Source organism: Ornithorhynchus anatinus, chromosome 11, assembly GCF_004115215.2.
Source record: "Ornithorhynchus anatinus isolate Pmale09 chromosome 11, mOrnAna1.pri.v4, whole genome shotgun sequence".
Lineage (NCBI taxonomy): Eukaryota > Metazoa > Chordata > Mammalia > Monotremata > Ornithorhynchidae > Ornithorhynchus > Ornithorhynchus anatinus.
In genome coordinates, this window is record NC_041738.1 from 43,178,406 (window position 1) to 43,203,619 (window position 25,214).

At 42.2% G+C, this 25,214-nt stretch overlaps 1 long non-coding RNA gene across 1 annotated transcript; it reads left to right on the forward strand.

Annotated features, from left to right (window-relative positions):
* The first annotated feature begins 10,447 nt into the window (after positions 1-10,447).
* Positions 10,448-24,650, forward strand: LOC114815123. Its single transcript, XR_003762900.2, has 3 exons — positions 10,448-10,743; positions 22,816-22,951; positions 24,445-24,650. It is a non-coding gene; the product is annotated as an uncharacterized LOC114815123 (long non-coding RNA).
* The last annotated feature ends 564 nt before the right edge of the window (positions 24,651-25,214 follow it).

Below are 25,214 nucleotides of genomic sequence, written 5' to 3' on the forward strand. Positions count from 1 at the left end.
TAACAGAATTGGACGGCGGGATTGCAAAAAGATTTAGGCAACCCCCACTCAAGAAAAATCTGGATGCTCTCTCAGGGTTTCAACGTTTTTAGCTTCTCTTCTCTCTCACATCTGATAAGGGGGTGATTTCTTAAGTAACTAGACATTGGTTTGCTACAACCAAGCAGCATGCCTTAGTGGAAAGAGCACAGGCCAATTTGTAAGTCATTTTATATCTGTTTTCCAAGGTAGACTGTAAACTCCTTTTGGGCAACGGACACATCACCTTCCATTGTACTGATCTAAGCATTTGCATCCCCCATGTGTATTTTGTTTTAAGGTCCGTCTCCCCAACTAGATCCTGGAGGGAAGGGATCGCATTTATCAAGCGTTTAGTGGAGTGGTCTGCACAGAGTAACCCCTCCATAAATACTGATTAATTAGTACCGTGTTCTGCACACACTCCATATGTACTACTGAAATCTTCTTGGAAATAGAGCAAGAAATGACAGTTGGAGAACTAGAGCAATAGATTTGGATGTGTCTTGGAGCAGGGATTCCCACCGAAGCCGGGAACTGTAGCGCCTTTCCCAGCTTGCCCTGCAAATCTCAGGTACACTCTCAAGCATGTTTATCTAGGCCAGTGAAGATGAAGTAGACACTTTTCCATTCGTGGCATGCTGAAGAATTAAAGGGCAACTGGTGAACAATCCTTGTCCTCACTCGGGCTTGGGGAAAGGGTGGATTGGACTCCTGGACAACTCCTGAAATGTCAAGAAAGGTTAAAAAGCTCTTTCCTACAGCACCACATCCCAGGAGCAAGCAGAACTTCCTGGAAATGTTCCTTGATGAAGAGCTATTTTGGAATCTTTTATTTAGCGGAGCACGCCTCCTCCTCTTTTGGTGAGGTTGAGTTTTTCTGGCAAACTCCCATGAAAAAACAAAGGAAATTACAGACCCCCAAAAGTGGATAACATTGAAATAACTTGAAGGCTCTGACTTCTACTTACACCTATACTTATAAAACTCATGTTGCCAAGCTGTCAATCACACACAAATAGCATATCAGTCAACATGGTGATTCCATTATGCACGTGTGCAGTTCAGAGCCCTGAGCAGCCTGTGGAATCCTGCTGGCCCTGCTCCCATTGGAGGTATGGCTTCATTAAAAAGTGGTTAGTGTCCCCCTCCATAGGCACGGAAGGGTATATAGTATTTTGAGAGTGCATTCATGCTAAGAAGCTATTTCCAGAGCAAATGTGGAAAAATCTATATTCCAAAAGTTCATGTTTTCAGTCAATCACTCCCTATACTAAGAAAAAGGGATTTTATTTTATTGGGCTTTTTTTAAAACCACAAAGACAGTGGAATTTGATGACTTTGAAAATGTACAGTTTGGTTCATTTATTTTAATATCTGTAGTCTCTTGCAGTTCTCCGATGATGCATCCAGAAGATATAGGGTTATTTTCCCTTGATTAATTTTTCCTCTCCTCTACCCACGGAGGCATGCAAGATGAGGTTTCTTTGGCTACCTTTGCTATACCTTCCACCCAGAGTGTAATCCCAAAGCTACCCCAGTTCCTGAGAAAGTCCCCTTTCACCTCTTTCTCCTGGTCCCACCTCTGACCTTAATTTCTCTTTTCTTTCTATGAGGCCCCGTCCTCTTCTGACAAGCTCAATCAAGCAATAGTATTGATTGAGTGCTTACTTTGTGGAGAACACTGTACTAAGTGCTTGGGAAAATCAAATTGGTACACCTCAAAGAGCTTACAGTCCAATTACGATGGACCACAGGACTGCGCTGTATAGGCTTAGACAGAAACTGTGCTATGAATCAACCATTAGGAGGACTTGGAGGATGAAGGTTTGCAACAATCCCTTAGTTATCCGGGATGATGGGAGCTAGGGATGGCATTAGAGTGCCCATCTGTTGGAGTGAAAGCTCCCTTTGGGCAGGGAACTTGTCACTTCTTCATTCTGTACTTTCCAAACTAATAGTACAGTGCACTGAATCAAGTGGATGTTCAGTAAATGTTACCATTATTGATATGAGTACTTCTTCTATTACTATTAAAATAGCATAGAAACTACTGTCAGGAACCGTGTCTAACAATCAATCAGAGGCTCATCGAGTGCTAACTGTGTGCAGAACACTGAATGTTTGGGAAAGTATAATAGATACTAATATATACTAATACTATACTATACTACTTTCCACTAGGCTTCTCAGTTCCAAGGTTACAGGCTTACAAAAGATAGCGAGGATGGCAGTGTTGTTTACAGTAATAAGAAAGTCACAGGGAGGACAGGGTTTGGGTGGGAAGATGAGGCGTTCTGTTTTGGACAAGTTAAGTTTGAGTGGCAGTAGAACATTCAAGTAGTGATGTGCTGAAGGCAGCAGAAAATGCGAGACTGCAGAGAAGGAAGGAGAAAGGTCAGGGCTGGAGAGGGAGATTTGGGAATCATCCACGTAGAGATGGTACTTAAAGCCTTGGGAATGAATGTGGTCTCCAAGGGAATGTGTATAGAGTCTTATCAGTGTATTTTACCCCGGTATTGAGTACTGTGTAAGCACACAGAAACTGTGCAATAAATATTATTGAATGAATGGATCAATGAAAAGTGGTCCAATGGACTCCCCCAACCGGGAGAGGTGATAATGATAAATGAAATGTTCGAAGGGTCAGCTGACCACTAGAGGTAAGAGGAGAAGAAGCAAGAAGCTTGGGTAACCCATAGACTAGATAATGAGATCAAAGTAATCAAGAGTGACCTAAACTCACATTCAAATTTCAAGAGTTTCGATACTTCTTCTCCCAGAAAAAAGTGACTGTTCCTCCAGTGACCAGCTGTTCTGCATTATGTGGGAATATCAGGAACTTGGGGGTCCATCCTGCCATCCAGAAAGTCTAAGGTAGGATCCATTATGGTTTTGTTCTTGGGTAGGCACCAAAATGGAACAGGGTTACTAATCAATCAATCAAGTGCTTAGGAGAGTACAAAACAACAGAGTTAGTTGATGTATTTCCTGCCCTCAAGGAGCTTATAATCTAGAGGGGGAAAAAGACTTTTAAATAAGTTACAGATAGGAACAAAAGTGCTGTGGGGCTGAGGGCGGGATGAACAAAGGGTATAAATCCAAGTTCAAGGGCAGCACCTCCCATCCCAGAGAGTGACTCCCAAAGGCAGACCTGGAGAGTGGAAATGTTGGTAATCCTCTACGTGAGACCAGTCCCTTCAGGGAACAAGGAAGGTGCTGACATCTGTGGCTCACTGTCAAACCGAGACTGTCTAGTTTGTGTTCCAGTGAACCTTCTAAACCCCCGCAGCCATTGCTTTCCATGTGAACCATATCTCGCACGAGCCATTGTTTCCAGTCACACCTGCTCCAGTTCCTTCTGCCTTGGAGCCTCTCCTGACTAGCCACAGCATGTGGAATCTCAGCAGCTTGACACATGCTGAACATGACAGGGAAGAGTGATACACCCAAGGCCATGAAGGAATTTTTTAACCCAGCTAACAGCAAGGAAGAGATTTCAATATCTGACACACAGAACCACACACATTCGCACGCAGAGGCCATCCTACTGCCTACAGGAATAGAATTATCCCACATGCTACCTAAAACATGAGTTTATTTATTTTATTTATAATTTCCAGAATCTTGGAGCCAGCACAAGAATTCCGAGGGTTTGCATTTTCCTGGCACATGTCAAAATTTCAATTGCTATCTTTGGAGATCTCAAAAGGAACAGAGCAAACCTCCAATTTCTTATTCATGAGCTGTTATATCAATTTCCATGGGGGAAGGGGAGAAGGCAAAGAATGAAAAAAGACAACGGTAGAGAAATTCAATAACACAGTCCCTAGTATTAACCTTTCCCGTTGAAGGAATCATAAATTTATGTGGTGAATGACATCTTCCCAAGTTAACTCTTATAGATAAGCTTTTTTTTTTTGTGGTATTTGTTAGGTGTGTCAACCACTGTTCTACGTGCTGGGATAGGTACAAGATAATCAGGTTGGACATAGTCCCTGTCCCACATGGGGATCGCAGTCTAAACTAACAGGAGGAAGACTTAATACCCATTTCACAGATGAGGCACATGAGGCACAGAGAAGTTAAGTGACTTGCCCAAGGTCACACAGCAGACAAGTCGCAGAACTGGGATTAGAACCCAGGTCCTCTGACTTAGGCCTGAGCTCTTTCCACTAGGTCATGCTGCTTCTCAGATCACTAAAAGAAATGACAATTTGATTAATGATACTCATCCACTGAACTCCAGAATGGAACCAATTCAGAGGCAGAATTTCCTTTGGGTCCCGGGGATTAGTCCAGATGGGTCAAGGTGGAGACATCTAGACGGGACAAGGTATAGAGAAATTTGGGATGGACCATTTTGGTGGATAAGCAGTGAATTTTAGCTCCTAGTGCTGTCATGGGAAGAAAAAGGAGAAAAAAATGGAATAAAAATTATTTTTTCTTGCTCTGGGCTGCTAAATTCAGCACTTTAGCCAGAAATCTGTGTGGAGGGCTCAGATCACTCTCTGTTCCAACCTCCGCCTTTCACACTCTTGACTTTTCCAAGAATAATGGAAATAGGAGAAGGCAGAACTTTCCTATGTTACTTCCAGGTTCACCTTACTGCCAGATTTTTATAATGACATTCTGTTAATCTGTACATCAAAATCATCCATGATTCAAAACCGCTCCAACCAAAGAGTAAAGAAATGATTCAAGGGACAGAAAGGAGACAATGAAGAAGCTCCTAGATTACTCACTGGCAACAGACATTATGAAGGCAGCAAGCGGTGGTGTGAATGTATAACTTCAAGCCCAGGTATAGAATCACTAAAGGCTGACCATTCTTTAATGTTGGCATTTGTTAAGTGCTTACTATGTACAGAGCACTGTTCTAAGCACTGGGGTAGATACAGGGTAATCAGGTTGTCCCACGTGAGGCTCACAGTTAGTCCCCATTTTACAGATGAGGGAACTGAGGCACAGAGAAGTTAAGTGACTTGCCCACAGTCACCCAGCTGACAAGTGTTAGAGCCGGGATTCGAACCCATGACCTCTGTCTCCCAAGCCTGGGCTCTTTCCACTGAGCCACGCTGCTTCCCACAGTCTGACCCATGAGCCCCCTAAAAGTTTGTCTGCATTCCAGGGCTTAGGGGAGTCACTCTAGCAGTGCAACATTAACAAAATTCCATCTCCTTTCTGAAAATGGCCCTTAAACACCAACAATTGGGTTCCATATTAACTGGCTGAAGAACGCCTCTGAAAATATCACTACATTTTACTGAGGTTACAGAGACTCTGGGCCAAACTCTACCAAAATCTGCCAAGGTTGGGTTTCCATAATGAAGAACTGGCATAAGGTCTGGCCTAATTAAACCCCAGGATTCTTTGAGTCAGAATTGAGCAGCCATTCCCTTTATTGTCCTAAGGAGAGCAGAGGCTATTATTCTTGCCAAATCAAGAGACATGCCTGAAAGGATCACAGTAACAGACTTTCAAAGATATTGGATTAAGTGACATCTTTGAGCATTGCTGCTGGATTTGGTAGTCCAAGGAACAGAATGTCTTTTTTTTAATGGTATTTGTTAAGTGTTTATATGTGCCGAAATATGTGTCAAGCACTGTTCTAAGTATTGAGGTAGATATAAGTTAATTAGGTCGGACACAGTCACAGTCTAACTATTGAATCCCCACTTTACAGCTCAGGAAACTGAGGCACAGAGATGTTAAACAACTTGCCCAAGATCATCCAGCAGGCAAGTAGCAGAGCTGGGATTAGAACCCAGCTCCTCTGACTCCCAGGCCCATGCTCTTTCCTCTTAAGCCAAGCTGCTTCCCTTGATGACAGGGCAAATTGTATTTTGGATCACCCAATTTTCTTGTTATTATGGACATAAGAAACCAAGTTTATTCATTTGTTTGTCTGTTCAATTTCTTCAGCACCTTTTCTCCAAAGAATAAAGGAAACTATTTTATGCAGAAAATTTTCCACAGACAATATTTAAAGTCACCATTGCTTTGGGTCCCCCCTCCTGCATTTCTCCCTTCCCACCAAAAACAAAAAACAAAAACCACTCAGTCTCTGCAATGTCGACAATGGGGACCAAACCTGGCTGGGGAGTGATGGTGGTGTGAGCGTTCAGATTTCTAAATAGTGCTGGTCCTGGCAAAAGCCCAGCTGATGGCACTGGAGGTAGAAGGGATGGGAAGAAAATGACTTCTTCTTACACTTAACCTTTATTTTTGGAAATTTGTTTTCCTGCTCCTTTTCCTTTGTTGCTGCCTGTTAATATTTAGTATCAACCTGAGGAAAAGCACCACATTTAAAACACACAGGGAAATGAGAATAGAGTAGAAAACGGAGGGTAAACTGAGAAGAAATATTGGGAGATGGAAAGGATAAAGAGCAAGATTTTGTAAGGCAAATAGTGCTCCGCTGGAGGTCAGTTCAAACAACTTGAAGAGACTGTTTGGTTGTGCTGTATTACAGACTGTTGAGCTTTGTGTATTTTCCAAATATCCATTTAGAAGTCCAGTTGAAAGTTGGTGAGGGAACTGCAGATAAGGAAAAGAGAAGCTACATTTCCCAGGAAGCAAATGGGGCTGATTCACCACCTTTTGCAATAGTAAGAGAATATCCTAGCTGGAGCCCAGCCCCCAGAATTTTCTTGGGGTGTGGGGCCAGTCCAGAGAAGCAGGATTGGTGATCTATAGAAATAATAATTATCCTCTCTTCACTGGTTAAGTTGCTCTGTACCAAACCCTATTCTATGCACTGGAGTAGATACAAGTTAATTAGGTCAGATGCAGTCCCTAATCCATAGGGGACTCAGTCTAAGTACGAAGGAGAACAGATTTTGAATCCTCATTTTACAGATGAAGAAACTGAGGCACAGAGAAGTTAAGTGACTTTCTCAAGGTCATTCAATAGGCAAATGTCAGAATCAAGATTAGAGCCCAGGTCCTCTGATTCCCAACCCCAAGCTTTTTCTATTAGGCCATGCTACTTAATAATTGTGGCATTTATTAAGTGCTTACTATGTGCCACGTACTATACTAAGCAAATCGGGTTGGACACAGTCCCTGTCCCACGTAAGGCTCACGGTCTTAATCTCCATTTTACAGATGAGGTAACTGAGGCACAGAGAAGTGAAATGAGTTGCCCAAAGTCACACAGCAGATAAACTGTAACAAGGTCATTCAGTGGACAAGTGGTGGAACTGGGCTTAGAACCCATCATACTTTTCTGAGGTATTCTGGTTTAAATCTCAGTTTGCGGTTTTAAATCACCATTTGAATTTCCTTCTAGCATTCTTTTCAGTTGTATCTCTGATTAAAATATAATTTGGTCGCAGACATATTAAATCAGAGGTTTGCAACTCTTCACAGGACTCAGAGAGAATTCCCTTTATGGGCTCTGGCCAAATTTCACATTTCCTTTATTCCTTCTGAATACCTGGATTGGTGAAGGGCTCCTTTTGCTTCTCTTTCTAGGTATGTTACCAAGATGGGCCCAATCTCACAAAATGAATATAGATATAACTGCCCTAGATTCCACTGACTTCCATGTTGAGAGAGATTTAGCTAGCATAGCAGTCCTGGTGCTATCTCTAGGATATTGTTGATGGATTTTTAGAGTGGATGGAAGTCCAGCCTGAATCACCTGGACTTCCAAGGCTGAACCGCAGACTCCCTCCAGATTAGTTGGCCACTTGCTGCAGCATAGTTTAATGGCTAGAGCATGGGCCTGGGAGTCAGAAGGACTTGGGTTCTCATCCCGGCTCTGCCACATGTCTGCTGTTTGACCTTGGGCAAGTCAACTCATTTCTTTAGGCCTCAGTTATCTCATCTGAAAATTGGGGATTAAGTCTGTGAGCCCTATGTGGGATAGGGACTGTATTCAACCCAATTATCTTGAATCTACTCCAGCACTTAGTACAGTGCCTGGAACATAATAAGTACTTAAAATTCCAAAATTATTATTATTTTACAACTTCCCCCGCAATTCTCTCACTGGCATCCCCTCTCAGGTGCTGCTTGACAAGCCAGGATTCCTGATTTTGTCAATTCAGGTGATAGTTTGGAGTTATTATTGTTTTACCAGCTAGCCGGAACCAAGACTTAAATTCTGAAAAACAAAGAATAAACTTCTTCTTTGTCTTCTAGTGCAAATCTGGCTTATTGTGGCAGGTAGCTGAGCAAACAGCCTGGCATCGGGGGGCTTCCCCTGGCAACGGGGAGTCTTCTAGGGAAGACTGGCACTCTCTATCCAGTCTTGCAGTAGGCTCTGTGGCAGGAAGGAAATGTCAAAAATCTAACTCTGTGGAAGTAAATGAATAATAGTGAGTAGTTGGACCAGATCCTAATCCTCTCTTCACTGGTTAAGTCGCTCTGACATGAATAGTAGACATGGCAGAGAATCTAACAGTGTGACAGAATAAAGGCAAACCCCAAAGAAATAAAGATGTGATGCAATTAACATGAATGAAGTCCTACTCCAGCCCTTTAAATAGCATCTCTGACTCATGGGGATATTAAAGCAGTCTGAGATGCAGCAGCTAATAATGTAGTAAAATATTTTCCAAACATTTAGAAGCCCCAAAAGAATAGCTCTTCCCCAAGAGGGATTGAGGAGTTTAGGGTGACTATTTTACTCTCTGGAGCTACAGCTTGGGCTGTAATATGAAAAATTTCTCAGAGGATGCAAGATGCAGTTTTATCTAAAGGGGGCAGATGATCATCAGATAGGAGAAGGATCTAGATTTTGAGTCAGACTTCCCTCTGTAATCTTGTGTTCCATAAAATATCTCTGAGAAGAACTGCCAGACACTAAATTCCAAGACGAAATTCCATCCGGGGCTAGTTACCATAGGAACACGATTGAACATGGAAGCAGCATGGTGTATTGGATAGAGTACAGGCCTGGAAATCAGAAGGTCATTGGTTCTAGTCCCATCTCTGCCACTTGTCTGCTGTATGACCTTGGGCAAGTCACTTCACTTTTCTGGGCTTCAATTCCCTCATCTGTAAAATGGGAATTGAGGCCGAGAGCCCCACATGGGACAGGGACTATGCCCTACCCGATCTGTTTGTATCCACCCCAGTGCCTGGCACATAGCTAAGCATGTAACAAATATCATTATTATTATTAATAACATGGAGAACACTAGTCCCATCTTCAGTTCCCAGACAGTGACCCTTGCCACTGGGGAGTGAAGAAATGCAATAAATCTGATGAATGTCTAAAATATGTCCAACTCTTGATGATACCTAATTGATCATCTAGCCTGAGGATTATCCAGAATCTATCACTGTCTCCCAGTATGGCCTTTTGACCATTCCACTGCTCATTTGCCCCTTTGCTAGAGGACAGAGAGAGGATAGGAAATGAAATCAACTCCTTTTGCTACCTGTCAGCTGCTGGGCTATGGTTTGCTTGGTGGGGATGGGTAATGCTAATGGCTCAAATGAGATTTTGGGTTTATTTTAGAATTTCTGACTGCCCCATACTCTCACCATCTTTTCCTTTTTTTGGGGGGGCCACAATACGTTAGGAAATTGAGAATTTGTTGTGGCTGTAAAACTTTAATCAGTTAATGAATCAATCACATTTATTGAGCACATACTATTTGCAGAGCACTGGACCAAGTACTTGGGAGAGTACAATATAACAGGGTTGGTAGACAAGATCCCTGCCCCTAAGTTTATTCCAAAAAGAATTTTTAAAAATATTCTAATCATAACCAAACTTTTATCTTTCAAATTTTTAAAGTAATGGAGATTCCTATTTTAGGTTGGTTAGTTTCCCACCAAAGAGGGTGGGTACCAAAGTTTAACTATTTAGTATTCCATAAAATGCCCAGAGATGGGAGTATGCATTTGGCAGATCCAGGTCCTCTTCACACAATAATGTGACTTTTAATGTAAATCAAAATTTCAGGGGTTTGGATTAGATTAGTGCAATATTGTGCATTCTTTAAGTATCAAAATCTTACCAGGCTGCTCTCTCCTCTAAAGTTTGCTCTAGAGGTAAAATGACTATCCTAGCTCTCTTTCTACTTGCCTGATGGAAATTTTTACTTGCCCCAGGTTAGAAGATGACTGGCAGTTTCTAAGGATGCAAAATGAGATCTTAAAGTTGTTATGGTTAAAACAATTCTTAAAGGGTCTTTCAAGGCTCTGACAACTTCACAGATATCCAACAGCTCTTCCTACATAACATTTTAGTGACCTAAGTGTAAATGAATCAGAAACATATGGATTAAATTTCCCTAAAGCATGCATAAGCTTCAAATCTAAAGAGGGAAAGCAATTGGGGCAAAATATACGTTAGGTTAGGAGGAATTCAGAATGCCAGAGAATCAGTTTGAGGTTCTCCGATAACAGGAAGTATAGCTGCAATTGTTTCCTGCTTCTGAATCTAACCCTCAGAACTCTCTGGAAGCTGGCAACCACCCAACATGACAATCTCAGGCCCCCCACTCTCCCATCTCTTTCCCCTGGAAATGGGCCCGTATGTTGGCCAGCCACACGATGCAACAGCCAAGCTGCAGCTGATGGATGGATCGTTTCATCGCATCACATTGCCAAGAGGAGCTGAATGGGGGCCATCACCACCACTGTCAGATGAGGGAATAGTCGGAGGGCAAGAAGATAGTGTCCGTGAAGACAGGACATCTAGTCTGCCATTCTGCTTTCCTGCGCTTGTTCCAAGTGCTTGGAGAAGATTCACATAAAAAGGTAATTTTGGCTCTATCCCTCCTTCCTTCACTGTCTCTCTCCCCCTTTCCCCTTCTGTCATACATAAGAGGTGCAGTGGTGGGAACAACCTCTACTTTAGTGTTAGTAAAATAGCTGGTTCCTCTTCCTGGTGCTCTCAGCAAATGATCCTAGCAAACCCACACTCTTCCTGCCCCTTGACATTCAACCCTCACACTCCCAAATCTGCCTCCCCATCCCCATGATCTCTTCCCCCCCTCACTTTCTGAATTTTTAAAATACTTGCTCCACATTCACGTTCATGATAAACCCCTTTCCATCTTGCAGTTGGGAACCAACAAAACTATGAGATGGAGCTGGACCACGAAATGCCCAGAGAGGCTGGTGGAAAAGATTGACAAAGTCTAAAGACTGACAGAGAAGAAGCATTTCCTAGTAGAGAGAGCCCAAGCCTGGGAGTCACAAGAATCTGGGTCCTAATCCTGGCACCGCCACTTGTTTGCTGTGTGGCCTTGGCCAAGTCACTTCCCTTCTTGATGCCTCAGTTACTTCATCTGTAAAATGGGGATTGAGACTGTAAATTCTACCGTGTCCAACCTGATTATCTTGTATCTACCCCAGTGTTTAGAACATTACTTGGTACATAGTAAGTGCTTATAAATGCCATTATAAAAAAAGGACCTGCGTTCTTACCCTGGCTCTGCCACTTATCTGCTGTGTGCCCTTGGGCAAGTCACTTAACTTCTCTGTGTCTCGTTGCATTACCTGTAAAATGATGATTAATACTGCAAGCCCCATGTAGGACATGGATGGTGTACAACCTGATTAGCTTGTATCTACCCCAGTGTTTAGTATGATGTCTGGCACATAGTAAGCATTTAATAAATGCCATTAAAAAATGGATTGAGGCTCAAAGAAGGGCAGAGCAGAAGAGACAGGGATGGGAGAGATGTAGGTGAGGAAGCAGTGTGGTCCAGGGAACAGAACACGGACCTGGAAGTCAGAAGACCTGGGTTTCAAATCAGGCTCTGCCACTTACCTGCAGTGTGAGTTTGAGCAAGTTACCTAACTTCTCTGTGCTTCAGTTTCCTCATCCCATTAAGTGGGGATTCAAGGCCTGTTCTCCCTCGTACCTAAACTATGAGCCCCATGGGGACAGGGATTGTATCCAAACATGTTTCTAACCCATCTTTTAGTACAGTGCTTGGCACATAGTAAGCATTTTACAAATACCATAATTAGCTGCTTGCCATTATATTACCCATAATATTAATTCAGTGCCTATTGCAAGGAGAGTCCTGTATCTCTCCATCCTCCCTTCTTTTCACTATTTTTCTTCTATTCTTTGTTTCTCTCGGTTTCTCTCTCTCCCTCCTCCCTCTCCCTCCCCTCTTAACCCTTTGGCTCTGTACGCTGGCGGCTTCACCCATCCTTATTTGGATAACCAAACTGCAGGTCACTTTAGTGAGAACCCTCCCAAATGACTATAGTTTCCCCCTACACATTTTAAAGAAATTAAAAGCCCAAGAAAATGGGAAAATAAGGCACATAGAATAGTCCATTTCTTTTAGGGTTTTTAATTTGATTCCCATTAGACTTCGAACTCCCTTAGGAACTTCTCTGATTCCTCTTATGCCATGAGCATGGGTTTATTTTAGTGACTTATTTTGCACAATTGGTACAATAGTCTGTGAGGAAGTCCTGACAAGTTCTGGTTAGAATGTCTCTCAGCTGCCCCCAAGGGAGGAATGAAATATTATGAGTTGTTTTGATGAAGGTGGCATTAGTTTCTTTCAATAAACAAATACATTAGAGTGAGAACACTCGATACAACCACAGAAGAGATAGAAAACAAACCAGTTCTCTGCCACATGTTAAGAAACAGCAAACAAGTTAAGTTTTCTGCAGCAAACCAACCTAGACCAGAGAGAGAGAGAGTGGTACTTTAAGAGAGGGGACATTTTAAAACCAGAGTTCTAGGGTGGCTTAGGGAATAGGGTAGGAAGTTAGGAATCAGGATAACTACTCTATTCTGACATTTGTTCTTTGATATTGGGCAAGTCACATGTTCCTTCCGTACCATAAAATTGGGATGATAGAAGTGCTTCTCTTCTAAGTCAAAGGCTACAGTCAATCAATCAGTCATATTTATAGAACACTGTACTAAGCATTTTGGAGAGTACAATCCAGCAGAGTTGGTCAACATGTTACCTGCCCACAAGGAGCTTACAGACTAGAGGGGGAGGTGAATGAGACAACATCTTTATAGCATTCTGATATCCTCACACCAAAGTGCCGAAAAATTCACAAATGGTTGCCACCCATCAGATGATAATACAATTCAGGGCAATATTTTCTACCTGGAGGGCATGATTTGATAACCAGTTTAAACTAGTGCTAATAGCATCTCACTTAAATAAACTGTTGGTTCATTTATATATTGAGATGTAACCAAAAGATAAGATACCACAGATCACCTATACATTTCTGATATGAGGTGTCTAAATGAATTCATAGGAAGAAGAAGGCTAACATGACCAGAACATTTTTTGACTCATTACCTCTGCTTAAATTTACAGTATTGTATGTTACATTTTACGGTTGACCATTCTCAACTTCTAGGATAAAACATACCTTCCAGAACAAGTTGCCCTCTTTTTCCTTTGGAATGAAGCACTGGTATCCATGGAGAACTTGGAAAAAGTTCAGAGGAAAGCCACAAGGATGATTAAAGGGTTGGAAAAGAAGACGTAAGAGGAAAGGCCAGAGGAACTGGGATTATTTAGTTTGGAGAAGAGAAGGCTGAGGAGCGACTTAATAACTGTCTTCAAGTTTATGAAGGGTTATTGTAGCAAGAATGATGACCAGTTGTTTTTGTTCTGAACACAAAGAAGAAAGAGCTTCAAGATGCTGTTTGAGGAATTTGTGTGAAACATAAGCCAGGAATTCCCTAAAGTGAGAGATGTTTTACATAGGAATAGGGAATGAAGGAGGCTGGAGAATCTTCTCTGGAAGTCCTTTAAAATTGTTTAAGGTTTTAAAATGGAGAAGTCTTTAAATGTTTGGAAAAAATATCAGATTTTCATTTTTCTTGTAAATCTAGTCCATCATTAACATGTAAGCTCCTTGTGGACAGGTGACGACTACCAACTCTATTTTTATTGTTATAATCATTATCAATAATAATGATAATAATCATGATAATGATAATTGTGGTATTTGTTAAGTGTTGTGCCAAGAACTGTACTAAGCACTGGGGTAGATACAAGATAATCAGGTCCCACAGAGGACTCACAGTCTAAGTAGGAGAGAGATCAGGTATTGCATCCCCATTTTGCAGATGAGGGAACTGAGGCATAGAGAAATACCTGTTGATCTATATGCAACAGTTGACTCCCCAGATCAATATTGTCTGAAACTTTGTTTTAGTGTATCAAATTATTTTCTTTGGCCTCCTGGCTTTCAGTCTGCCATCCAGGAACTGCTTGGGTATCCTGCTGTCGCTCCTCCCTCCTTCCTCAAATCCATCAGACTACAAATCTCCCCATATTCAAAACCCTCCTAAAATGAAATATCCTCCAATAAGTCTTCCACATTTAATCCCAAAAGCCCCAGACTTTACAAACATACCAGAGACACATCCATCATTCTTGATGGGAGATTCTCTTATCATACTTATTTATATTAATTCTCAGCACTTGTATATATGTTTACTCCATTGAATATTTATTTCATTACTACAGTCATAAATTTTTATATATGTTCCCCCATTAGAACATAAGCCTCTTATTGGCAGGAAACATGGCAGTTTTGGTTTGTTCATTCATTCATTCATTTGCATTTATTGAGCACTTACTGTATGCAGAGCTCTGTACTAAGCACTTGAAATGTACAATTTGGCAACAGATAGAGACAATCCCTTCCCAACAATGGGCTCACAGTCTAAAAGGGGCAGACAGACAGCAAAACTAAACAAGTAGTCAGACATCAATACCATCATTTGTTAAGCACTCACTATGTGCCAGGGACTGTTCTAAGTGCTGGGGTAGTTACAAGGTAATCAGTCCTTAATCCCCATTATACAGATGAGGTAACTGAGTCCCAGAGAAGTGAAGTGACTTGCCTGAGGTCACACAGCAGATAAGTGGCACAGCTGGGACTAGAACCCAGTCCTTCTGACTCTCAGATCCCTGTTTTTTCTGCTAGGTCACACTGTTTCTTTGAGATGTGCTTTCCCAACTCTTTGTTGGGTGCCGCCAACCAGTGGGTGTTCAATAAATACTATTACTACTATAATCACTACCTAGAAACTATGGAAAAAGCACAGTCTTCAGAGTTTGGAGGTACGGCAAGAATGAACATTACCTACACAACAAGACCCTGGGCCGGCAAAGAATATTAACCCTTGGGTACTAATGGTGGAAATGAAAGTAAAACAAACATAGAATCAGTAAATCAATCAGTGGTATTTATTGAGCACTCACTATGTGCAGAGCACCGTACCAAGAGTTTGAGGGAATACAGCAGAATTAGCAGATATGTTCCCTGCCCATTATGAAATTACAGTCTAGAGGGGACCAGAAGGGCCTATTATTTCTAAAGAAACCATAAATATGGGATGAAGAGCATTGAGCTAACAAAGAGGAAAAGCCTACAAATTTCCTACAGGAATCAAATCTCTTCCCAAGTGGCAACACCCAATGGGTCCTTCATGATCTTCTCTGATCTCAGGGTATGTTTCATTCCATAAAAATAAAGAAAAAATCAGGGAACACAGCTATTGTAGATGCTTCAAAAGGACATTTGGATTTTGCTACAGCTTGCAAGCAGAAAATTTCCTGTTAGCAAGAGAACAATGAGAACACTATACAATTTCTTGACAATCATTAATAACTGGTCCTCATCTTAACAACCCTGGGAAGGGGAATACAATCTATGCAGACTCACGGTTTCTTACTGCTTTCCAATTGCTATCTTTATGGTGTGTGTTTATGTGTGCTTGCATCTAGGGCTCACCTTAACTGTCAAAGATAACACTCCTAATGGTGTAACCATCTCTATGCAGCCAGTTTGATTAAAAAGCTTATGTGTGACCTATAATCCATTCCACATTGTGAGCATTATGAGTGGATATGGTGGCATTGTTGGAGAAGATTAGATGCAACCACCACAACACAAAGAACGTATTCACCAACAAGGGGGCCCAGTGAAAATCTTCATCTCTTAAGCCAGATCAATGAGTGCTTACTGTGTGCAGAACACTGTACTTAGCTCTTGGGTGAGTATAATACAACAGCGTTTATAGACCCGTTCTCTGACTACAATGAGCATGCAACCAGTAATCTACAAATCGCACTGAAGCTCCGCTCAATCAATTGTATTCATTGAGCATTCACTGTGTGCAGTACTAAATGCTTGGTAGAATATTATAAAACAGAGTGGGTAGACATGATCCTTGACCACAAGGAGGCTACAGCCTATGTGAGAGAATTTAAAGTTAAATAAAACAATAGACAGCTCTTGAACATGTGATTTCATAATGTATTCTGGATAGAACACAACCACTGAGTCTGAGAATATTCTTTTCAACTTCTGACTAGATAAAACCTGACCCGGTGTTGGAAGAAATAGATGAAAAAAACATTCATTCACTTTCATTCATTCATTCATTCAATCATTTATTGAGTGCTTACCATATGCAGAGCACTGTACTAAGTGCTTGGGAGAGTACAATACAACAATAAACAGACTAATTCCCTGCCCACAATGAGCTTACAGTCTAGAGTTGAGGGGAGGCAGACATTAATATAAATTACAGATATGTACATAAGTGCTGTGGGGCTGGGAGAAGGGGAGAACAAAGGGAGCAAGTCAGGGTGATGCAGAAGGGTGTGGGAGAAGAGGAAAGGGGGGCTTAATCGGGGAAAGCCTCTTAAAGGAGATGTGCTTCCAATAAGCCTTTGACACCAAGGAAAATAATGCCAATTCTACCTTGCTAGCCCCCACCTTTCTCCTGCTCTGTAATCTCCCTTCTGCCTCCACAGCATCACTGTCTGGATGTGCTGCCAGGTCTTTAAGATCAACATGTCCAAAACTAAACTCCTCATCTTTCCACCCAAATCCTCTCCTCCACGTTATTTTCATATCACAGCTGGCAACCCAACCATCCTCCCCATCTCTCAAGCCTGTAATCTTGGCATTATCCTTGACTCATTCCCTCTCTTTCAACTCCCTTATTCAGTCTGACTCCAACTCCTCTTGATTCTTCCTCAACATTCCCTCTCCATCCAAACTGTCACTGTGTTGGTCAAGGTACTTGACGTAACCCAATCTGAATACTGCATCAGCCTCCTTGTTACCTTCCCAGCTTCTAGTCTCTCTTCTCTAGTCCACACTTCACTCTGTTGACTGGCTCATCTTTATAAAACATCATTCTACACACATTTCCTCACTCTTCAAAAATCCCCAGTCATTGCCTATTCCTCTCCACATTAAGGAGGGACTCCCGACCATGAGCTTTAAAGCATTCAGTCAGCTTTCTCTCAACTATTTATCCATTCTCTTCTCTGACTACACTCCAGCTCTTGTGCTTCATTCCTTTCAAGCTGAAGTTCTCACTGGATCTCTTTTTCATCTCTCTTGAGGTTGACTTCTGGCTCACACTCGACCTCCTGCCTGGAACTCATTCTCCCTCCACATCTGGCAGAACTCTGCTCTCCTCATCTTCAAAGTCCTTCTGAAACTACATCTCCTCTATGAGGTCTTCCCTGATTAATTTCTCAACTAATCCCGTTATGTCCCTCCCAACTGCCATTTCAGCACTTCCACGTTACCTACGGTCCAAGGGCACTAACATCCTTCCCTCACCAAAATATTTACGAACATATTCGTATATTATTTTACTTCCTCCTACTCATAATTTATTTCAGTGTCCATCTCTCTGTCTAGATTGTAAGCTCCTGAATAGCAGGGATATTTAGTAACTCTATGGTACTCTCCCAAACACTTAGTACAGTGCTATGCACACAGTACGTACTCCATAAATACTACTGATTTGTTGATTGACCTTTCATCAGTGAATTTATAAAACACCCATCTCAAACCTGCTGATAGTCTGAAGCTACACAATTCCTGGAGTAATACATTCCATAGGCTTACTTCCCACTGTGTGAAGAATTGTTTCTCTTTGTTTTGATCCTCCTTCATTCAAATTTCAGGGGTGTCCCTCATCCTGAAGCTGTGGGATTCCGTGAATGATAATTCTGAATTCTCCCTGTCCATACACGTCATGATTTTGTCAACACCAACCATGTCCCCTCTTGGCCTTTCCCATTCCAGACTGAAGATTCTTAATCATGATAATTGCCTGTGGGAACTACTCCAATTCTCTACTCTATTACACTTCCAAATTACATAAGATAAATGTGTGCTCTTTAGGCACGTGCATGGTATCTGCCCTACCCTCAGCCCCACAACACTTTTGTTCAAGTCTATAAATTATTTATTTATACTTGTGTCCGCATCTCTCTCTAGACTGTGACTCATTTGGGGCATGACTGATTGATTAGGCAGGAAGCTATCTACCAACTCTGTTGTATTGTACTCGCCCAAGTGCTTAGTACAGTGCTTGGCACACAGTAAACACTCAATAAATTTAATTGATTGATTACTCCAGGTCAATTGCGTTCCCCTCACTGGCCCCTATTAACACAGGAGCTTCTGACTAGGGCTGGGCACTTTTACATTTTTTACTGCTGTCTCGAACTCATGATGTTACCACCCGCTCTGATGCAAATCCCTGCAGGTGGCTGCCCCACTTATTTACTGTCTGAAGCATCCTCTACCCTTATCTCAAAGTAATAGTTAATTCTAATTATCCTCTCCCTGGCAGCTTCCTCTCCCACCAAAATTCAGCAGGACTCCTAAGAAGTAGATGGTTTAGTGGAGAGAGCAGGGGACTGGGAGTCAGAAGGATCTGGGTTCTAATCCTGACTCCACCACTTGTCTGCAAGTCACTTAACTACTCTGTCCCTCAGCTACCTTATCTGTAAAATGGAGATTAAGACTGTGAGTTCCACGTAGACTGTGTCCAACCTAATTACCTTGTATCTACCTCATCAGGTGGTATAATATCTGGAACATAGTAAACACTTCACAAATACCATTTGAAAAAAACAAAAAACTCCCTAGTCTGCTGGTCACAGTCAAGGATGAGACCTATCCCACAGGACTGGGGCAGGTGGAAGCCTGCTTTCTCAAAGTTCAGAATGTGGGGAAGGTTGTACTCTTGGGACAAGGATGGCCCTTGCCGGAAGTAGCAAGCACCATTTTCTTAAGCAATAATGTTCTACTGCTTTTGTTGCTGATGAATTGTTGTGATGGCTGTTATTTCTTTCCCTATGAGTGCTGTCCACCTCATTCCACCTGGGGCCAAGGATGGTGTCTGAATTATCACACTTGTACCTTTCCTCAGCACTTGGTATAGTGTTCTGCACAGAGTGAGTACTTAAACAATGTCATAAGAAATAACTAACAATGCTAGTGAAAAGATATTTCAAACCCCTATTAACGGGGAATCCAGGAAGGAGCAGTAATGGATTTCAGAAAGCCAAAACAGGGTTCATTTTTCCTGAGACCAGAAAATGTGTACCACTTTCCGTTCCTGGACTGATACACAACTACATTTTCTTCCTGATCTAGCAAATAATCCTTTGGACTGCACTGTTTCTTGAGGAGAACTGGTGATGAATGGAAATTTTTTTTATTGCAACATATTAATTTTAATGCATGTGCCCTTTCTAGTACTATGAAGGCCTGACAGATTGACCAATGGGGGTAGAAAAAAATTCTATGGTATAATTTTTTTGCTATACTGTTACACATGTCAAATGTTCTTCTAAGAACTATTAGAGAGATCAGGATGTTCTCCTACTGAGCAGATAAAGGGTCTTGAACATGGATTTAAATTTAGGCCCTGGCTTCTAGATAAAATCAAGGCCTGCCTTTTATACCATCTGCTACTAATTTTGTTTCCCAACAAATGTGATGGTGGACAGTGCTTTGAACAGGGTGGAGCTCAATTAATGCTGCTTGGCTGACTGACTACAAAGTCTTATAACCTGTTACTCCAGGTGGGTGAAGCAGCATAGCGTAGTGGGTAGAGCACGGGCCTGGGAGTCAGAAGGTCGTGGATTCTCCACCTGGCTCTGCCACTTGTCTGCTGTGTGTGACCTTGGGCAAGTCATTTCTCTGTGCTTCAGTTCCCTCATCGTAACATGGAGATTGAGACTGGGAGCCCTATGTGGGACAGGGATTGTGTCCAACCCAATTTACTTCTACCCGCCCCAGTACTTAGTACAGTGCCTGGCACATAGTAAGCGCTTAACAAACACCATTATTATTATTATTTTCTTCTATTAGTATAATGTGTTGGCTTTTTGAATTGCTCTGTGTCATTTAGGACAGATACTGCTTATCACTGCTAGCTGATGCCTTGACATTGTCAACGAAAAGAAACTCCATGAAATTCAACACACTATCATCATCAGTAACGACAGTACTTTAAGTTCATAAAAACTATTTTTCTAAAAAATGAAAAAAATTCTAAATTTCAAAGTATTGTGAGAGTATAGGATTAATTACTTTTCAATGAGATACTAGTGAAATATTTTAGTTTAGGTTTGAACCGTCTCATGCAGGATCACTAATTCAAAAGGATATTTCTTGGCATAAACAGGGGAAACTAAAATTGGAATTACTTCTAATAATGTTAATGATATTATATCTTTGCTCCTCATATTTGAAGTTGGGGCCATTAATAGAGAAAGTAATCTATTGTTTGTGGCTGAAAGGGTCAAATGAGAACTGCTAATCCTACACAATGTGAATCCACAAAGATTGCCCTTTGTCATGCTGTGGGATTTATTTACAGCTGCTGCACTGTTTTCACTTTTATCTCCGTCTCAATATTCTCTCACTGCTTCTGCTCAAAAATAGCCACTCTTTTCTGGATGGCAGTATACTGTTTCATAGTTGTCTGCCAGCTTTCAGCTGAGATGGAACAATTTTTGGGGCTGAGCTTTATCATTAAAGGGTTTCCTTTAACCCCCTTGCTTTGAGTTGTTCCATTTCAGTTCATCATGAAATTGTTTAGGAATCCCATTATCCACTGGCTTCACATCCTTCAATTCCCTCCTTGATCCCCTCCAATCTGGTTTCTGTCCCCCTTACTCCTCAGAAACTGCCCTCTCAGAAGTCACAAATGCCCTCCTTCTTACCAAATCCAATGGCCTTTACTCCATCCTAATCCTCCTCGACACTGTCAACTACCCCTTTCTCCTGGAAGCATTATCCAACCTCGGCTTCACTGATGCTGTCCTCTCTTGGTTCTTCTCCTATCGCTCTGGCTGCTCATTCTCAGTCTTTTTGTGGGCTCCTCCTCTGCCTCCCATCCTCTAATTGTGGTTGTCCCTCAAGATTCAGTTCTGGGTCTCCTTCTATTCTCCATCTACACCCTCCTTCCTTGGAGAACTCATTCTTTCCCATGGTTTCAATACCACCTCTCTTCAGATGATTTCCAAATCTACACTTACAACACTGATCTCTCTCCCTCTGTGCAGTCTCGTATTTCCTCCTACCTTCAGGATATCTCTAGTTGGATGTCCTGCCATCGCCTCAAACATAACATGCCTAAAACAGAACTCCTTATCTTCCCATCCAAAGCCTGTCTTTCCCTTGATTTTCCCATCACTGTAGAAAACATCACTATCCTTCCTGTCTCATAAGCCCATAAACTGACTCCAATCCTTCTGGACTCCAATCTCTCATTCAACCCACATATTTAATCTATCACTAAATCCTGTTGGTTTAACCTTCACAACATCACTAAAATCCTCCCTTTCCTCTCCATCCAAATTGCTAAAACGTTAATCCAATAAATTATTTTATCCCTCCTTGATTACTGAATCAGTCTTCTTACTGACATCCCTTTCTCCTGTCTCTCCCCACTTCAGTCCATATTTCATTCTGCTGCCTGGATCATTTTTCTACAAAAACATTCAGTCCATGTTTCCCCAGTCCTCAAGAACCTCCGGTGGTTGTCCATCCACCTCCACATCAAACAGAAACTCCTTACCATCTGTTTTAATGCACTCAATCACCTTGCCCCTTCCTACCTCATCTCATACTTTCCTACTACAAGCCAGTCCACACACTTCACTGTTCTAATGCCAACCTACTCACTGTACCTCAATCTCGTCTATCACCCTGGCGATCTCTCACCCGTGTTCTCCCTCTGGCCTGGAATGCTCTCCCTTTTCCTATCCAACAGACAATTATTCTCCTCACCTTCAAAGCAAGAGGCCTTCCCTGACTGAATCCTCATTTCCTCTTTTCCCAGTCCCTTCTGCATCACCCTGATTTCCTCCCTTTACTCATCCCCTGACCCAGAGCACTTACGCATATATCCATAATTTATTTATTTATATGAATGTCTGTCAGACCCTCTAGACTGTAAGCTCTTTGTGGGCAAGGTGTGACTGTTATATAGTTGTGTTATACTCTCCCAAGTGCTTAGTACAGTGCTCTGCACACAGTAAGCACCCAATAAATATGACTGACTGATTAAATAATAATAATGTTGGTATTTGTTAAGCACTATGTGCAGAGCACTGTTCTAAGCGCTGGGGTAGACACAAGGGAATCAGGTTGCCCCACGTGGGGCTCACAGTCTTCATCCCCATTTTACAGATGAGGTAACTGAGGCACAGAGAAGTTCAGTGACTTGCCCACAGTCACACAGTTGCAGAGCTGAGATTCGAACCCATGACCTCTGACTCCAAAGCCCGTGCTCTTCCACTGAGCCATGCTGCTTCTCGTAATAATAAGCGCTTACTAGGTGCCGAGCACTGTTCTAAGCGCTGGGGGAGATACAGGGTAATCAGGTTGTCCCATGTAGGGCTCACACACTTTTAATCCCCATTTTACAGATGAGGGAACTGAGGCACAGAGAAGTTAAGTGACTTGCCCACAGTCACACAGCTGACAAGTGGTAGAGCCGGGAGTCGAACTCATGACCTCTTTCATTACTTTCAGGTAATGAAAGCTGATAGGTGAGATGGAGAAAGTTGCTGTAGAACTTCGAAGTCAAATGACTTCCCATCAGCGAAAACCCGGAACATCATCAAGATAAAAAGAGGAAAGGCCACCCTTGGGACTTTTCAAACACAAGGTAGGAACTCTCCTCTTCTAGCAGTAGAAGGACAGATAACATGACCTCTGGTGGGCTACCATGACTGCTTCACAGAATATATCATCTCAAGAAGCTGTGCAGGAAAAAAAAATCAAAAAGGTTTTAGTTAAACTCATGGCCCAGAGACCCATAACAGGTTATTAGGATGGTTATCAAGGCGAGCAACCACCAACCTGTTTTTCTGAAAATTCCTTGGTGCCATCACAAAATGCTGGCCTGGATGTTCCAATGGTCTGATACAGTATGGACTACTTAAGTTCTTATTCTCCTGAACACTGGCTTTAAGAGACTCAAACAACTCTCTCTCCATTATCTATCCTTGCTCCTCTCCTACCACCACCAGGATCTCACACTTCACTCTTCTAGAGAAGCAGCATGGCTCAGTGGAAAGAGCCTGGGCTTGGGAGTCAGAGGTCAAGGGTTCGAATCCCGACTCTGCCACTTGTCAGCTGTGTGACTGTGGGAAAGTCACTTCACTTCTCTGGGCCTCAGTTCCCTCATCTGTAAAATGGGGATTAAGACGGTGAGTCTCACGTTGGACAATCTGATGACCCTGTATCTACCCCAGCGCTTAGAACAGTGCTTGGCATCTAGTAAGCGCTTAACAAATACCAACGTTATTAATGCCAAACCTACTCAATGGTCCTTGCTCTCATCTCTCTTGCTTATATCCTTCCCTCTTGCCTGGAATTCCCTCCCCCTTGATATGTGAGGCCATTTCTCTCCCCATATTCAAAGGTTTACTAAAATCACCTCTCCCCAACATGGCTTCCTTGACTAATTTCTCATCTCCCTACTCTACTCTCCTCCCCCTACTGCATCACCTCTATACTTTCATTCATTCAATAGTATTTACTGAGCACTTACTATGTGCATAGCACTGTACTAAGCGCTTGGAATGTACAATTTGGCAACAGATAGAGACAATCCCTGCCCAATGACGGGCTCACAGTCTACACTTGAGCCCTTTCTCCCTATGTAACTAGGTACTCAACCCACCATCTCTCTCTCTTTTTATACACATATTTAAATCCTGGGGTTTCCCCTTCCTTTAGTTATTTTAGCAATTCTCTCCCACCAGACTGTAAGATCCTTGAGGGCAGGGATTAAATTTATTAACTCTATTTTCCTCTCCCAATCAATCATATATATTGAGCACTTACTATGTGCAGAGCACTGTATTAAGTGCTTGGGACGATGCGATACAACAGAATAAGCAGTTACGTTGCCTACCCTTAACGAACTTACAGTCTCCACAGAGTAAATGCTCAATAAAAACTACTGATGGATGGATTATGCAACCCAACCATCTACATCTATAAATGGTTGGCATGCCATGTAATTTATACTGCTCATGGAACTGTCGAGGGTTTGTGTTGATTTTGCCACCATTCAGCTTGCACAGGATGAGATGTGTAACTGTGGTTCTACCCCAGGTCCAAGAATAGAACTCTGGTCTCTTTACTTCATAGATCACTACTCTCTCCAGAAGTTCGTCTTAAGGTGCCCCAACAGCCCCCAACAAGACTTCAGCAAGACCCTCAATCAAGCAGCTCTTTTTTGAACTTTACCCCCATCTAACAGTGAAGTCTGTGTCTCCTGTGGGGCAAGTTCCCTCTGGACCTCGTGGAAAATTTATTGGCAATAAAACTCAGACCAGGACCAAGTCTGTAGCTGATGTGAATTGTTTCAGCCATATGATTCTTTTTTTCACTTTCCTCTGAGCTGCATTGTGATCCAAATTGCCAAGAGTTGCCATGGTAAATGGGGACTCTTTGAAGTAAACAGAGTTGCAAATGTACTGGCGAGTGGCCTAGATCCTATTAAACACCCATCTGGATAGGGTATTTAGCACTGCTTTGGTCATTTTATTCTTCTTCCAGTCCATCCAGGCCTGTCCATTCTCCACTCCCCTCCATTTTCTCCTTGTGCTTATCAGCTTTCATTCACCCAGGGGTCTTTATTCTTATTATTTCTTAGGAATGAAGCCATGAGAGGAGAAGATAACCATGCCCAGAGTTGGAAGGGAAAGGTGGGAATAGGAATATCTGATACATCATATCTAGACGATGGAAAGGAAGAACCCCCGCCCCCCCCCCCCCCCAAATCAAACTAACACCACCAATGTGATAATCCTTTAGAAAGGCCAATGAAGGATTGAAAACAAAAATAGCCTCCACAGATTGGAAGTGGTTAACTCACCCAAGAGAGGTTCAGAGATAAGAATCACACCTAAAACACT